Source organism: Cnephaeus nilssonii, assembly GCF_951640355.1.
Source record: "Cnephaeus nilssonii genome assembly, chromosome: 18".
Classification (NCBI taxonomy): Eukaryota; Metazoa; Chordata; class Mammalia; order Chiroptera; family Vespertilionidae; genus Cnephaeus; species Cnephaeus nilssonii.
The window spans coordinates 20,559,227-20,572,347 of record NC_137089.1 but is presented as its reverse complement, the minus strand read 5'-3'; the positions used below and the strand labels follow the sequence as shown (position 1 = coordinate 20,572,347).

Sequence of the window (13,121 nt, the reverse complement as noted above, 5' to 3'; positions counted from 1 at the left end):
TTCAAGCACTACACTTATTAGAAAAATATTTGTATAATAAAATAATTTACAGAGGGTTATGGTAGCAGAAAGGAGGGAGCATTTAGTTTTAGATAAGACTCTTTAAATGATTTTTGGTGTATCCTCACAAATATTCATAAATTTTATTAATGATCCTTATTAAACTTTAAAAAATCTTATAATTTATAATGAAATTCCACATACATGTTTTAACTGAAATCATTGTAGTTCTTTTGAACACACTATATAAAATTTTTTATATAATGTTTTTTTAATTGATTTTAGAGAGAAACATCAATATGAGAATCATTGATCAGCTGCCTCTTGCATGCCCCATACTGGGGATAGAGCCCACAACCTGGGCATGTTCTTGTCCAGGGATTGAACCATGTCCTTCTGGTTCATAGGTTGACGTTGAGCTACTGAGCCACATCGGCAGAGCTATATAATGTTTATTTACCTCATCACTTATGAATATACTAAGCAAAATAATAAATCAACCAAATTAATTGTGTGCCCAAGGAGACATATACCTTACAAGCCCTTCATACCCTTACTTTCTGCTACACATAAAGGTTTCTCAGTTACTTATGCAAAGAAGCTTATATATAGTCTATCAATGTCAGAGCTGTAGTTTAATTATTATAAGTACTTTACTATTAATCATTTTCCCTAGTAATTTGTTTTTCCTTTAAAATAGTAATGCTTATTAATCATAATTGTAATATACAGGTTTTTTTTAATGAAATCTTATCTATCTTCATATAAAATCCATTTTTCTTATCATATTACCCACAATTATACTAAGAAAACTCTGAGACAAACTTGAAACAACCAGTTTTTTAAAATTTCGTTTCAATATTAATAATGTCCTTGGGTGTATCCATCATCATAATGGATTTTGTCATAACATGATTAAGTGAAGAAGTAATTTTCACTCCTGTAAAATGGCTTTGGTTATGATGGTATCTTTCATTTGGTTCCTTTAACCAGGGTTTTGCTTTTAGAGAGCACACTAATTTCCACAATGCTAAAAGGTGGACCAGGTTGTCATGAAGTACCATTAAAATATTAAATGTTTGCCCCGCTGGTGTGGCTCAGTGGTTGAACGTCAACCTGTGAACCAGGAGACCACAGTTCGATTCCCTGTCAGGTCACATGCCTGGGTTGTGGGCTCAATCTCCAGGAGGGGGCATGCAGGAGGCAGCTGATCAATGATTCCCTCTCATCATTAATGTTTCTATTTCTCTCTCCCTTCCTCTCTGAAATCAATAAAAAAAATATTTTAAAAAATACATGAAATGTTTACTATCCAGTTTCTATTGGTTATTTTAAACACCTATAGTATTTGCAAAATATTTCTATATATTGCTCCCTGAAAAGGTAAGATTTTAAGAAAATTCTCACCCAAGTATATGTTCATTTATTTTATTTTTGTATGTGTTGTTTTTGTGTTTAAAAATTTATCTCTATTGTTGAGAGCATCACAGATGTCATCTTTCCCCACCCCACCCCCCGCCATGGACCCCCTTCTCCCACTCCTTGTAGAACATTAAACTGATATATGCATTTATATCCCAATTATGGTTCTTCAGTTTGAATTTATGTATACGTGTGGGCATAAACAGAGATTTGGATAATGATCAATTGTTATATTCATATACTGAGTACCCACTAACAGCTAGAAATCATTAGTGCTGAACAAAGCGCACATGGATAGAGCTTAGAGCATAATGGGCAAAACCGCTTTAAGGTATTACAAACAAAATCTTAACAAGTACAAATGCAATTAAATCCTCTGGATGAAAAAACTGTGTGAACAAAGAGGAGCTGTGTGATCAAAGAGGAGGGAATGCTTTTAAATGACCTGTTCAGCCATGACTTCCATGCGGCACTACTTCTACTGAGGCTTGGAAGGCCAGAAGAATGACAATAACTAAAAGAAAGGGACTCTAAGATAGTGAACAAATAGCACTAGAAAGGCCTTGGTTTGGAAAAAAGTGTGTATTCAAAGAAACCTAAACTAAAAAAGTCATGTATTAGATTATCTTATATTTAAAAAATAGTAAAACTGGATATTTCATTATTATTATGTATATTTTGCAGAAATTAGCCTTTAAAACAGATATTGACTCACTTAACAATTCCATACAATTGATACAAAGCAATATGAGGTGTTGATCCACTACAACCCAGATTAGGGGAAAAGTCCAGATAGTTATTAATGAATTCAAAGTCAAGGTTATATATATATATTCTTATATAGGCAATAAAAGTACTCTTCCTATGACTTCATTTAATCACTAATCATTGAGTTAATAGGGTATTGTTTCAATTGTAGAAATGCTTTATACAAGTTCATATATCTCAGTATGACTTTGATATCTTTTCACATCCCCCAAACTGAAGTCCAACTTTGATAATTACTTCAAACACAGAGGATATTCTAGTGGAGAGGAAAACAGCACTTAAAAATGCTGAGAGCTCGCTCAAAAGCATATGTCATTCTTATGCTGTCTGCATTTATTATCTTGCCTGGAATATTATTTATTAAATTACAATATTTTAAAATGACATTAAAAATAATTTCTACTTTCTTTTCTCAGTAGAATTTAGATTTTTTTTAAAAAGTTTATAGGTCACAATCATATTGAAAGCTTTTCAGTTAAAATACGAAGTTGTAAACTGTATAATAAATCTGCGAACAAACTTAGGATAGAGAATTTGTTAACAATAGTTACTGTAACTCCCAGTGGCCAGACTGACCCTCTGGTTGTCAGGTCTTTGCTCATTGGGAAGGCTCCCCAAAGTCCTTATAATGAAGTACCTACAGTGCCTCTCAGGATCCACCACCCTTTCAGACCTTGTTTTCTACTCTGTTTTATGCTCACTGAGCGCTGGGTAGGGTGGTCTCCTGGCTGTATTTGGATTCTAGCTGAACTCCCACCTTAGACCTTCACCCTGTTACCTCAGTCTGCAGGGCTCATCCCCCAAATATCCATATGGCTAACTCCCGCAACCTCCATGTTAATCCTCAAATGACTGTCACAGAAGCAGCCTCCATTGCCAAGTGACTGCTCCCTTGCCACACCCAATTCTCTTATTGTGCCCGATTTTCTTTTTTCCCAGAATACTTTCCGATATATATATATTTGTTTATTGTCTCCACTATGCTCTATGAGAATTGGAATTTGGGGTATTTCCCTACTTTGATCCCCGATATCTAGAAAAATTCCATGATCCTAAAAGATAACCAGTGACACATTTGTTACATCAAGAATTAATTCGGGACTGAACTTAATGTTTCATTGGGAATTTTTAAGGAATTTACAATTAATTGATGAAAACAAACATTTTATTCACATAAAAATCACAGCTGAGAGGAAATGCTCCAGGTTTTCTTAATGGAATAATACTACTGCTGATTTCTTTTGAAGTGTAGATATAAATTGATTCAACTAGGTTTAATTCAAATGATTTGGTGTTTTCATAACCACACTATTCAAATTTATTTTATAAAACTAGAGGCCCGGTGCACGAAATTCATGCACGGAGGGGGGGGGTGTCCCTCAGCCCAGTCTGCACCCTCTCCAATCTGGGACTCCTCGAGGGATGTCCAACTGCCCGTTTAGGCCCAATCCCAGTAGGTTCGGGCCTAAACGGGCAGTTGGACATCCCTCTCACAATCCAGGACTGCTGGCTCCCAACTGCTCGCCTGCCTGCCTTCCTGATTACCCCTAACAGCTTAAGGATACAAAGTTTCAATTATAGAAGATAAATAAATCCCAAAAAAAAATGGCTGCGGCCATGGAGCGAGCAGGAGGCTTGGCTCTGCTCAAGGCTACAAAGTTTCAATTATAGAAGATAAATAAATCTCAGATACCAGGGCCTCTGCTTGGTATTTACCAGGGGGCATGGCCGGCCTGCAAACCACCACAGGCCCCTCGACCAGGCCACCCCATGCCCCAAGGGAGCCCCCACCCTGATCAGGGATGCCCTTCAGGGCAAACCAGCTGGCCCCCACCCATGTACCAGGCCTCTATCCTGAGTGTGCGGAAAGCTTGGCTTCCTCCATCACCAGGGGCGACTCAAGCCTCCTGCTCTCTCCAGCTCCATGGCTGCCACCATTTTTGTTGGGATTTATGTAACTTCTATAATTGAAACTTTGTAGCCTTGAGTGGAGGCCTAGGCCGGCCAGGGTGTGCAGAAAGTTTGGCTTCCTCCATTGCCAGGGAAACCCAAGCCTCCTGCTTGCTCTGTGACCACAGCCATCTTGGTTGGGTTAATTTGCATACTCTCTTCTGATAGGCTGGTGGGCGTGGCTTGTGGGTGTAGCACAGGTATGTTCAATTTGCATATTACTCTTTTATTAGATAAGATTACAATTTAAAAACATCACAGGACCAAATTTGTTAATGAAAATGAGTTGGAGCATAGCTATTGACTTAATAGACTAGCTTTTAAGCAATGTGATGAGAAAAGAGCTAACACTCTCTTCCAGGCTCTTTGACTAGCTGGCCAGACCTAGAAAGTTTTCCCTTGGTAAAAGGAGAAATAGAGGATGCCTTACAACCAGAGTCAGAGTAAAGAATCCTTTCCTACCAACACTGGAATTCCATGTGAAACTGAAGAGAGACATCCCTCTTTTACCAAAAACATTCCCATCACTATTGTGAAAGAATTAGGCTGCACCCATGCAATTCCCAGCTAGAAGAAATCTTTATCTTGCACTTTGCAACAGTGTTTTTTAAGTGCAAAATAACACCTGCATAAAAAATATGATATGATTAGGTAAAATGTAGATTCCTCAGAGCCACAACATCAGAATTCTAATTAATAGGTGTTGAAATTTAACTTGAATGCCAAGTAATACTGAATCATATAAAGAAACATATCTTTAGAGGATTAAAGATAGTTTAACTCTGTATATAGAATGTCCCCAAAACATGTATACACACACTTTAAATAATTATAAAGGCAGTGTTTATTAAAAATATATTTCATTTTCAAAACTGAGCTATCAGCTGGTAAAGTGTATATACATGTTTTGGGGACACACTGTATTTTCAAAGACTGGGTATGCGTTATATCTTCAAAAGAAACAGTAACCTCCCGAGGCACAGTTCATCAAGTGCAAATTGGCTTTAACCTTGAATCAGTTGTTTACTTTTGTCTCTATTCTCTTGAGGAAATAAGTGAGATCTTGTCTACAAAACTGAATTTAGAACATAGAGGACAAAAACCTGATACCTGTATGAAACTCTCTGGAGGCAACTGTGAAATAGTATTATTCTCATTTTTTCTTTAACATTAGAGACAAAATTGATATATCTCTCAGATACTTCAATAGAGAGTGAAAGGCTTTCATTTATTTATGGACAGTCTTTATGCCAGGAAACTGAATGACCTCAATGTTTATGTTGATTGGCAAGAATGAATAATGATACAACAAGCTGTTTTGAAAGGGACTCAAGAAGCTTTAGTCTTTGACAGAATATAGGACACCAGGAACTCTGGGAATGTAGCACAAGTGAGTTTATTTATGTATGTACTAATACTTGAGTAATGGGATGCTTGATTCATTCATTTAATAAAATTTTAGTATATAATTTACTCAAGGTTAAATTTTATGTAGAAATGTAGAGGAATAATAAAGAGTGAAGTGGTGGTATATATATATATATATTTTTAAGAGCGAGAGTGTGGCGGGGGAGAAACATTGAGTTGAAAGAGACACATTGATTGGTTGCCTCCCATACTCAACCCTACTGGGATTCCCAGGGATGTGTCATTGACTGGGAATCAAACCCATGACCCTTCCGTGCATGGGCCGATAATTTAACAACTAAGCAACCCTGGCCAGGGCTAAAGTAGTGTATTTTTTTGCAGTTATTTTAATTGATATACTGCCACATTTTGATTAAATACATAAAAGCTTAAGGGATGCAGTGAAAGCAGTACTAAGAGGTTAGTTTATATTGGTAATGCTTACATTAAAAAAGAAGAAAGTTCTCAATAAATAACCTAAACTTATTATGCCTCAAGGAACTAGAAAAGGAACAAACTAAACCAAAGTCAGCAGAATGAAGAAAATAATAAAAGTTAGAGAAGAGATAAGTAAAATAGAGAATAGAAAAACAAGTGATAAAATCAACAAATTCAAGCGGCAGAACATAGGGGCTGTGCAGGAGCCAGTGTGGTGGCCCAGAGCCAGACTAAGTTTTCCAAGAACCTGCTGTGCGTCAAGCTCATGCAAAGGGAACTGGACTCAGAAACTAAGACACAACTAGAATAGGAAGAAAAAGAAATCATTAGTGAAGAGCACTGGAACTGGGATCTGCCAGAGCTTAAAGAAAAAGTTTCATAAAAGAGCAGAGTTCTTGTTACGTGAAGATATTCTCAATGGGAGAATGTCATTCAGAGGATTTAATCCTGCAGTTGAGACATTAATGCATCTGATGAATGCTAAGAACAAAGCAGAGGAAGTTGAAGATGGAACAGTGGAGCCTGATGTGTCAGGAGAAGAAATGGCTATAAGGTATGAGAACTTGGTGGGGACCAGTGGAATAAAGTCTGCTGAGAAAGAAGATTGTGCCCATTATGAAGAAGATGAAAATGGAGACGTAGAACCAATTAAAGCAAAGAAGATGTTCTTAAAGCCCCAACATTAAAATATATCCACAGCCCACCCACACAGACAACAGTGTGCTGATGGCCAGAGGGAAGGAGGTGAGGGGTGGAGGTGGCAAAGGAGGCAAAACGGGGACAACTGAAATATTGTCAATGATAAAGATAAAACAATAAATGCCTTAACCAATGGACACAGACACAAGGGGGATGAGGGCATGAGTGGGGGTGGGGTGGGGCGGCAATGGGGGGATAAGGACACATATGTAATACTTTAATCAGTAAAGAAAAAAAATTATAAAAAAATAAATGTCTTAAGATATGGCCCGGGGATGCCTTCTGAGAGTTAACATATTTAAAAACTCATTCTGGCCGAAACCGGTTTGGCTCAGTGGATAGAGCGTCGGCCTGCGGACTGAAAGGTCCCAGGTTCGATTCCGGTCAAGGGCATGTACCTTGGTTGCGGGCACATCCCCAGTGGGGGTTGTGCAAGAGGCAGCTGATCGATGTTTCTCTATCATCGATGTTTCTAACTCTCTATCCCTCTCTCTTCCTCTCTGTGAAAAATCAATAAAATATATTTAAAAAAAAAAAAACTCATTCTGATGGTTTCTCTATAATTATTAATATTGTAATGTCTATTTGTAAAGCAATGTATAATTTTGGAAACATGCTGTTTCTGAAGCAGCTGTATGATGGATGCTGTACATCCTTTGCTTAATGGTATTCATGAAGAATAGATTTTAGCCCTTGATCTTCAAATGTACATAGGCTCATAGTTGCTTCCTAAAGATGTTTTGACCTCAGATTTTTTTAAAGACTATGTCTCTCTAGTCACTAACCTTGAATTGACTCATAAATTAATAGTAGTGTTTAAATTTTCCTTATGTTTACTTTTTTGTTTAAATTAATTATGCAAGCCAATTTATACATACATTTTAAAATTAAATATTATGAGAACTTATTATATGTAAATTCATTAAGAACTTATATGTAGATTCATTAAAAACAAACATGCCACTCTGGCCTGAAGTATTTGCATGCTACTAAGTAATTGTCAGATTGTGAAATTATGTTTTCTGGTTTAAAGCCTTAAATTAATTTAAAAAATATGATAAATGTTCTGTAATAAAAATCAACAAATTCAAGAGTTAATATTTTGAAAAGATAAAAGATGCAAATATTTAAAATTGGAAATAGAAATGAAACGTTACAACTAATGTCACAGAAATAAAAATTTTTATAAAAGACTACTATGAACAATTGTACACAAATTGGATAACCTGGAAGAAATGGATCAACTCCAAGAAACTTACACCCCACCAAATCTGAATCATGTGAAAATAAAAAATATTTGAACAGACCTATAACTAGTGAAGGAATTGAACAGTAATTGAAAACCTCCTAGAAAGAAAAAACGCAGGATCTGATAGTTCCTCGGAGAATTCTACCAAACATTTAAGAAGAACTGAAGTCAATTCTTCTCAAACTTCCAAAGAGCAGAGAGGTGGAGGCATTCTCAAATATATTCTATGAGGTAAGCATTACATTATACCAAAATCAAAGACACAATAAGAAAACTGTAGACTAATATTTCTGATGAAGATTGACACAGAAGTCCTAAATAAAATTCTATCACCCTGAGTTCAATACAAATTTTAAAAAGTATGCATCATGACCAGGTGGGGTTTATACTTGAATGCAAAGATGGTTTCAAATATAAAAAAATCAATCTAATATACTACATTAACAAAATAAAGGACAAAAAATTACATTATTATTTCAACAGATGCAGGAAAAACTATTTACAAAAGTCAAAATCCTAGTACTCAAAGGAAACTACCTCAACATAATAAAAGCCATGTATAATAAAACCCACAGCAAATGTCATACTCAATGGGGAAAGACTGAAAGCTTTTCTTTAAGATCAAGACCAAGACAAAGATACCCACTCTTGTCACTACTATTCAACATGGTGCTACTAGTTCTAGCCATAGTAATCAGGCAAGAAAAAATAAAAAGCATGCAAATTGGAAATGAAGATTTAAATTTCTCTGTCAACAAGGTAACATGACCATACATGTAAAACACCCTAAAAATTCCATGAAAACATTAAAATTAATAAATGAATTCAGTGAAGTTACAGGATATAGCTTCAGTAATCAGTTTCATTATTAAACATTTAACAATGACCAATGCAAATAGAAAACAAAACAACAACGAAAACATTATTTACTTAACATCAAAAAATACAATACTTAGGAATAAACTAAACCAAGGAGGTAAAAGACTTGTACACTGAAAATTAAAAAAATATCTATATCTATATCTATATCTATATCTATATATTATATATATATTAAAATAATTTAATGAAGGTATAAATACATGGAAAGATATCCTGTGCTCATAGGTTGGATGAATAAATATTAAAATATTTATACCATCCAAATCAATCTTTGTAATCAATGCAATCCCTATTAAAATCACAATGACATCTTTTGCAGAAATAGTAAAAACATCCTCAAAGGACCTTGTATAGCTAAATAATAAAGCAAGAAGAACAAAGTTGAAGGTGTCACACTCCCTTATTTAAAAATACACTATAAAGCAAAAGTAATTAAAATGATGTAATACTGGTATATAAAACCAGATTTATAGACCAATGGAAAAAAAAATAGAGAGCTCACAAACCCTTCCATGCATGACCAATTTATTTTCAATAAGGGTGAGAGGACTATACATAGTCTCATATAGTCTCTTCAACAAATGGTTCCAGATATGCACATGGAAAATTACATTGGATCCTTACCTACCCCAATACAAAAATCAACTCAAATTGGATGCTTTAAATGTAACAATGAATATATTAAACTCCAAGAAAACATGGGGAAAATGTCACGTGGTTAGTTGTGGCAATAATTTCTCAGACATGACACCAAAGTACAGGCAACAGAATTAAAATAGACAAAAAGAACGACACCAAACTGAGAAATTTCTGCACATCTAAAGCAATAAACAATAAAATCACCCACCTACAGAATGGGAAAAAATAACTTCAAACCATATATTCATCAGAGTTAATATCCAGATAATATAAGGAACTCCCACAATTCAACAAAACAAATAAACTGATTTGAAAATGGGTAAAGAACTCAATTAAGGTTTCTCCAAATATGATATTAAAATGGCCAACAAGCACAAATAAAAATGCTCAACAGCACGAATCACTGGGGGAATGCATATCAAAACTCCAAGAAGATCTCATATTATACCCATCAACATGGACACTATAGAAAATAGTGTTGGTGTGGATGCAGAAAGGTTGGAACCCATATAGCCTCTCGGTGGGAATGTAAAGAGGTACAGAGAAAATAGTATGAAGAACTCTCAGAAAATTAAGAATAGAACTGTCATATGATCCAGCATTCTCATTGCTGTGTACTCAAAGAACAGTGTCAAAAAGATAATTGCATACCTGTATTTATCACAGTACTATTCACAATATCCAAGAGGTTGAAGCAACCCAAATGTCCATCAACAAATAGCAGATAAAGAAAATGCAGTATACACATACAACAGAATAATATGCAGCCTTAAATAATGAAGGAAATCCTATCATATGATACAACATGGATGAACCAGGAGGATATTATTCTAAGTGAGGTAAGCCAGTCACAAAACCAAAACACTCTATGATTCCATTCATATTCTAAAACTTTTAGTATCAATTTTAGAAGATTTGCCTATTTTCAGTTTCTACTATATCTAGTAAATTTCGATTGAGACCCAAATTAGAATTTATATTAGACACCCTGGCGAATAATTCAGAAAATTCATTTTGTACAGGCACCACCCTTGCTTGTGTACTCATAACACTTGGTTTCCTCTGTGCTTTCGCAAGAAAGAATATATTCATTTTACTTAATCATATTTTATACTTTTACTTGAAAGTTTGAACACTTAATATGTCTATTCTGAATTCTATTAAAATGCTGGTTTGGAGGACAGGTCAACATGGCATCATATTTCAGGGAACCCATTAACTTTTTAAATGTAATATAAAATATTAAGTGAACATATTTGTTCCCTCTGGGGAAAGAATATGATGCCTTCATTAGATTCTTAAACAGATTTGTGACATAAAGGGGAAAAGTACTTTACAAGCCACTAGTACATAAAACTCTTTTTCAGAATAAATAATTTCCCTTTATCTAAACTACCCTATTGATCGACAATCAATTGCAATCAGGATTGGATGTTTATAGTACTAGTAATGACATAAACTGATAGTTCTGGTTGATATTTTGTATAACTTTAAGTCAAACTTAGATGTCCTCTACATTGATTCAAATTAATCCAAATATGACGTTACTGTGACATTCAACCTCTTTATTCCACTCATTTTAATACTTTTCTCAAATCGCAATATTCGCATACTCCTTTGTAAAAATATGCACATTAACAAAGAACTGAAGGGAATTAAGGAGGGTTGCAAAGACAACCGAAAGTCCATTTGAGGAAGAGAAAGAAAAAGAGTTGAAAAAAAGAATGAAAAGAGTCTCTATGTCCTCTAGGTAGAGGAGAGAAAGGAGATGGTCCGATCTGGGTCTTTCTCTGCACTGCGGCTCTTGCTTTTATAGCGATGTGCAGAATATTTGGCCCTAAAATAGGAAGTTTGTGTGGATGATGCTGACAGCACTAAACACACAAGTGGCTTTTTAACCTACAGTGAGTGTTCAAATAAAAAACAGATGGCCACTTCTTGGAAACTAAGCACATTCCTCCGGAGATGGAGTAGTGTGTTACAAACATTTTAACATTGCACTGGAGCAGATAATTAGGATAATTACAACTCTTCAAAGACACAGGCACTAGGTCTAAGCCAACTTCCTTTACTGCAAATTGTAAAAATTAGGAAATTCTAAGGGGAGCTTTGGCAAAGTAATTATTCCATCAGATGCAATAATATTGACAATAGTGGCATGTGAGCTTGACTCGATTGTCTACTTCAATATTATGTTCAAATATCAATTATATAATTAAGGAAGTAACATCAGGAGGCTTCTACTTCACATGAAAACTGATAAAGCAAAGCTGTCACGCTGGTTTATAGACACAAAAATAAATAAGTGCACAAGCATACGCTCATATACCAAACAAGCAGAAATACCGAGTGGTTTAATGTGATGTGATTTTCAGAATATTTCGGCCCTTCATTTTCGATGTCCAGCCCAACGGGGCTTTCAAATGACCCTAGTACCAGCTACCATCTGAAAGCACTGGCATGTCAGATGCCAAGCACGGACTGCCCAGCTGCCAAACCAGCCCATAAAATTGTAAGAGAAAATAAAAACTGTGTGGCACTGAACCACTAGGTTGTGGAGTGATTTATCATAGAGCAATAGAAAACAGAAGGGCCCCTCGTGGCAAAATTGCTCGAAAGTGCTCTAAGTGTGCTTTGTACTCACCTACAAGATGACTCTGTGGAGAAGGCAGGGACAGATGAGGGCTGGCTGGGCATCTCAATCTCTCCTTCTACGTTTTATCTTCACCTGGGCTTCCTTACGATATGGTGGCTTCAGGACAGTCAGACTCCATACATGGTGACTCGGGGATTCTGAGGGTACAAAATTTAAACACACATATAATCTCACAGCTTGGAACTGACACGGAATTACTTTTACAGCCAATATGTTAATTAAGATAGAGCAGTAGAACCAGTTCAGACTCACTATAGGGTGTGACTGAGCAAGGAAAATGTAATCGGGCCTAATGTATTTGATGGCATTATTCGGAATCTAGCCACCACAGTATAAAAAAAACAAAAAAAAAAAACAACACAAAATAGTAGACATCAAGGTTGAGACCATTACCAAGTAGTAATTTGCTTATTAAGTCACTATTTTTTACATAGCTATACAAACAGTCATTAATGTTTGAAGGTAATGTAGTTCACTAAAAGACACAGATAGTATTTATGGTAAGATAACCAGAGGACTTGATTCAGTTTGATTTTAAAATGTTTATGTATTCTGAGCAGGCAACGTGTATTGCTTGCTATAACTGCAGAATTCCTTGAGTACAGTGTGTTTATTTGATCTACTATAGATCTTTATACTTGCTCATTGGGTTGTCATAGAAGCACAATTTTGAGAACATAATATGCCTATTACCAATTTAAGTGATATTAGCATAAATCCCTGCATTGTATCATAACTATGCCTTTATGGCAATACCTAGATTGGGATATAATCACTAACCTCCTGAGTAGATACACTGGATTTATTATATCGTTATCTTTTCAGACCCTTGAAAGAAACTTGTAAATAACATATAACATCATTTCCATCTTCATCACCATCTATATATATAAAAGCCTAAGTGACCAGCTGACTAAATGACCCAACGACCGGTCACTATGACATGCACTGACCACCAGGGAGTAGACACTCAACACAGGAGCTGCCCCCTGGTGGTCAGTGCACTCCCAC

The 13,121-nt window shown here is 35.6% G+C and overlaps 1 pseudogene across 1 annotated transcript; it reads left to right on the top strand.

Moving 5' to 3' along the window:
- Window positions 1-4,561: 4,561 nt before the first annotated feature.
- Window positions 4,562-6,671, top strand: LOC307114106 (M-phase phosphoprotein 6-like; annotated as a pseudogene). Its single transcript has 2 exons — window positions 4,562-4,583; window positions 6,165-6,671. The product of its transcript is annotated as an M-phase phosphoprotein 6-like (transcript).
- Window positions 6,672-13,121: the final 6,450 nt, after the last annotated feature.